Source organism: Chinchilla lanigera, unplaced genomic scaffold (assembly GCF_000276665.1).
Source record: "Chinchilla lanigera isolate Chin_1 unplaced genomic scaffold, ChiLan1.0 scaffold00008, whole genome shotgun sequence".
NCBI classification, from domain to species: domain Eukaryota; kingdom Metazoa; phylum Chordata; class Mammalia; order Rodentia; family Chinchillidae; genus Chinchilla; species Chinchilla lanigera.
Window position 1 is genome coordinate 25,587,311 of NW_004955409.1, and position 5,401 is coordinate 25,592,711.

The following is a 5,401-nucleotide window of genomic DNA, read 5'->3' on the forward strand; positions in this document are numbered from 1 at the left end:
GCCGGCGTCGCCTCCGCCCGCCTGGGCCCCCGAGTGCCCGCGGAGGACGCCGCAGTGCTGGCGGCGCAAGGCGGGGCCCGAGTCCGCGGGATGCGCCAAGCGCGGTGCGAGCGCGGAAAGAACTCTGTTCTGTCTCCCGACCACACCGAAATGGAGAAGGAGACTCGGCGAGGTATTTGTAAAACTAGAATACCCGGGAACAGATCTAGTCATCCATAAAACAGATCGCCTTCCCTCTCCTTAGTGAAGCTGCTTTACGTGGATGGCATTATTTGGAGGAAGGATCAGAAGTAATTATGTATGAATTAATCACTGCCTCTGCAGTAAGCATTCTGCTCAAGTAATCTCTTCTCCACACACGAACGCAAGGTATTATTACTCTCTGCTCAACGAGTGAATTAGCCAGAAGTGGGCAACGTAACTGGCAAAAGTGACACAGAGAGGCCAGAGGCAAACCCGGGTCTGTCTAGTTCAGAGTCCAGATTCTTTCCACTATACCAGTGGCTTCAAATTATTTTTTCTGAACCATACCCCGCAGTAAGAAGTGTGTTCTATGCTACCTACATATAGAACAAAACAATCACAAAGAAACACTTCCCTTAACCAAGGGTAATGCACACGTGCATTTTCAATTCAAGTCTATTGTTTTTGATACTGGGGATTGAACCCAGGCCCTTGAAATGAGTTATATCCCTCCTTTTTTGTATTTTTTTATTTCTCGTTAAGTCACCCCGGCTGGGTTTGAACTTGTGATTCTCCTGCCTCAGCTTTACAGAGTGCTGAGATGACGGGCATGCACAACCACACCTGGCTGTATTTTGTTTCTTTAAGTACTGATCATAGCAAGCAAACTGATTTCATAACTCATGGACTACAGCCCAGCTAAGCTGTCTTCCACTGAATAGCATGAAATGATACAAAATACGCAAAGAAACCTGCCTTTTATAATAAAAATAAATATTCTGAGTCAATATTTAAAATATTTCAAGGCCAATTGTGGTGGTGTACACCTGGAATCTCAGCACTCTGTGAAGCCGAGGTAGGAGAATTACAAGTTTCAGCCCATGTTTTTAAAAAAAAAGAAGGAAAAAATTTGAGTGTTTTAAGAACATTGGTAAATTTTTTTTCCATATTGATCTTTTCTGACATGTCAGCTTTTATATTGTGTGTGTATGTGTGTGTTTGATTACCAGAGGAATACTGTATATATTTATTGCAGAGTATTTAACAAAAACTTTAAAACTCAAAACAAAAAAAGACTTCATTTTCCTACTAAGTTGTCCCCACTTAGGAGAAATGTGAAGTCTTTTTGTTGTTTTGGTTTTTACGGTTTTTGTTAAATATTCTGCAATAAGTCTATACAGTATTATTCTGCCTTAAATCCTTTCTGGTGTCACATGTGGTAACCCTTCCCCCCAAGAACCACAACCCCTAATGGAGAACTGCACAGATAAATAGCATTCTCCAGGGCTGGCTGTTTGAAATCTGGTCCTAGCAGAGAGGCGACAAGTGTCTGTCATGCTGTCAGCTGTCGTGCCATCAGCCTTCCAGTTCAAGAACACCTCTGGGAAGAGACTAAGGATTGAAAGGTGGAAAAGAGAAAGAATTTAGACACTTACTCCCACTCAAGTAGAGGCCTGGAGCAGTGGTGGCGAACCTATGGCCCAGGTGCCGCAGCCAGCTGTTTGTATCGCTGAAATCTCTAAAAGGTTCGCCATCACTGGCCTGGGTCATCTTTCACGATATGAAAGCTTGTTTTTCAACTCTGTTATTTAGACGTTATGGTAAACAGGACAGCGCCAGGAAAAATCATAAAGTGTTTGTTTTATCTACATGCTTTCTGTTGACACTGACAACTTTTCCCATTAAAACACTCAGGACCTTCATCAGCTATATTCTGACAAAACCCCGCACATCCTGGATTATCTGTTAAACTGTTTACATTTTAAGCTTTCTATCTCTAATTGTGGAATAAGTTACTCTGATCCCAATTCAGAAATCAAGATAACTGAAATTGGGAAATTTTCCAAAGAGAATCAGTTCTTCTGACTAACTTACTTTTTACTCACTTGGACAGCTAGAGGGTTACTCAGGGGGAATTTATTTCTGCCTGTCACTTGTACCTAGTCACATCCTGTTAAAGGTTAACCCCAGTAACAGCTACTAGAGGCCTGTGGTCCCCCAAGAACTTGTAAATCAGCCTTCTCTCCTAAATCTAAACCTGCACACTTGGCTTGTTCTCCTAAATCTAATCCCATCTCAGTGTCCTCAGCTCAGTAAATAGCACTTGCATTCAATTAGCTGCCCAGGTCAAAACCCAAAAACGTTATGCTGAAGCTAAACACTTCATAATCAACCCATTAGCAAGTCTTACCAATTCTCTTTAAAGCACTTCCTGAATCCCAACACTTCTTAGACTATCAGTGCACTCCATTTGGTCTTTTGTATCCGCCCCTCCCCCCCACCCCATATAGTGTATTCTTCATTTATCAGCAAGACAAATTCTGTTATAAACTCGATCGTTTCACTCTTCTGCTCAAGATCTTCAAATGACTTCCCATCACAACAGAATAAAATCCAAAGCTCTCACTAGTCCTTTGCTTTTTTTTTCTTGAGTAAAAGGTCAATAATCAGTGATTTCTTTACTGAACATTTATGTAGAAAGAACTGAATGTGTTCCAGATACTGCTCTAAATGCTTTTTTTTTTATTTTATGAAAAAAATCCATAACAAAATAACAAGAGAATAACCTAGTTGATACTGTTTTATTATCTCCAAAATAGTTACTCAGTGTAAGGTTGGCTGTTCCTAAAGTACATCCTCCCAGCGTCTTCCCCTTCCACGCTGGTCTCCTTAGTCTCCTCCGGGGTGGGTGAGCACACTTCCACCTTGAGCTGTTTTCTTCTGCTAGAATGTTCTTTCCTCGGCTATGCTTGCATCTTGTTCCTTAACGTCGTTCAGGTTTTTACTTAAAAGATTCCATCTCAGAAAAAGCTTCTCCATCCACCTTAATAAATAGTAGCCCTCCCACCACCCTTCATCATTTTCTGTTCTTCATCATGTCTAGTTATTGTTTCTGTCCTTGAAACTGAACCCAGGTCCTCACACATGGGAAGCATGCACCCTGTCACTTAGATACAACCCCTCCATTTTCTTTCTGCATAGCATTTATCACTTCTTGTTGCTACATGTATTCATTATTGTTTCCTGCCAAACTGTGAGATCCGCGAAGACAGGCTCTTTGTTCACATCGGTATGAGCAATGCTGGACAGAGAAATGAATTGCTCCTACAGCCCTGAAGCTCCCTCTGCCTGAACACAGAGGAGAGAAAACACAAAGCTGTAAGGGTTACAGATCCTGGGCTTTGGGGGACCTTGGTGCAGAGGGACGTGAGGAATAGAAAGGTCTTCCTGTGTCCTGTGCTCTTGGAAGTCTTCTTCCCCGCGTCAGCCGCTCAACTCATGGCCTAGATCCTTCCATTTGATCCTTTGGAGTCATTCCCTACAGAAGTCCCCAGAGAATTCGACTATTTCAAGCTTTTGAGTAACCTGAACAGCAGGAAAATAGGAGCAAAAAGGAAGCTGGTCAACTACTCAGATAGAAACACAAGACTGGCAGAGGAAGGCTGTCTACGTGGGAAACAAGGGATTTCAGACATAGGGCTTGGAGGGCAGGAATCAGGTTACTGAGAAATTCAGTCTAGGAGCCTTAAAGGGAGTGGGTGTAAGACAGTGGTCAACGGCACAAGCTTTAAAATAATCTTGAGTTCAATTCTAGCTCTACTGCTGGCTGTTTAATCTTGAATAACTTACCCCTTTGCAAAATGGGAGTAGCAGTATTATCTCATGGGATACTTCGGGCATGGCATGTGAAATACCACGATGCCCAGCACACAGTAAATCCTAAATGAGTGAGAGTTATTACTTAAGTGTCAAAAGTTGACACTAATGGAAACCATAAATTCTGCAGAAACACAGAATCATGTGTTATATGCCTGGCTTGTATTTCATACTCAATTATGGTACAAGACAGTAGTGATTCTGTATAGTGTCTATTTTGTTGTGTTTTGTTGAGACAGGTCTCACTATGTAGCTCAAACTTGTGGTGATGCTCCTGCCTCAGCCTCCCAAGTGCTAGAACTATAGGCATGAGTCACCACGCCCAGGCTGCATAGCCATTAATATGCTCGAAATTACTTTTGCGTCGTATAATGAAAACAGAATTCACCAAATGCAGAAGACAAAAAACAGACGGCAGTAATGTGGTTCACAGGGTCAGGCCTATGACTTGGAGTCGCTGAGACCTCAGTTTAAGACCCTCAGCTCAGTCCCCGGTGCCACAAATACATAACTGGAGTTTCTTTGAAGGATAAGCCCAGCGGCTATATTGGAATAAAGGTGTGGGTGGAGGGAAGGTGCAGAGAAGTTAAGACAGTAGGATCAAATGGAATAAGGAGCTCTGCCAGAAAATATTAAAAGTAGCTGATAGAAGATGTGGGCTTAGATGTTCAAATATTAAATATATTTAAATAATTGATTAATACATAATTATTCTCATCTCTCTGTTTCCCTCCGTGTTGCGCAGTACAGGTAAGGCACACTCCAAAGTCTTGAGAGTAGAGGGGATCTACAACTTGACCTCCACCTGTCCGTTGAAACTGGGACTCACCTCAAGCACTATGAGCATAACGGAAATAGTGAACTTGAACTAGAAGAAAAGGATTTTTGACAGCATAAGACATCATCCAGGAGAGGCGTCTAACTTCTGTTATGCTAGGTATATCATACCTAGCATAACCATTCCATACCTTAGCTTAGCCATTCCACACCTCAAGTCCCTAGCACTGCCTCCACTTCCATAACAGTTCTCTCATCAAACGAATTTACCACTCCTCTGGCTTGGTGCGTGAGTCACCTTTGTCACAGACTCTTAAACCTTTGTCCAGTGTTGCACAAAAATGGCCTCCAAATATTTATTATTAGAGATTCCTCTGTAAAGATTCTTCTTTCTTTACTTCCAATCTCAAATGACTAAGTGTTTTCTTGAACTGGCTCACTGAACATAAAAAGAGCATATTTGAATCCTAGCACTGTTGTTTACTGATGAGAATATCTTTGAAAACTTACATGATCTCTCTTATTTCTTTATCTCAGAATTAGGCATTTTATAGTACATACATGATATCATGAGAATTGAATGAGATAAACGAGCACCCGCATCAGTGCTGGCCCGTACTAGTGCTCGTATCAAGTACATGAGTATACATACTTGATGTTGCTTGTAGATGCGTCTGGGTGGAGACTGACTATCTAACCTGCTTTGCACTGTACAGATAACGCATTTGTGTTCCAAATAAACATGTGAGAATACTGATGAAAGTCTTTCACCTAGCTTGGGTGG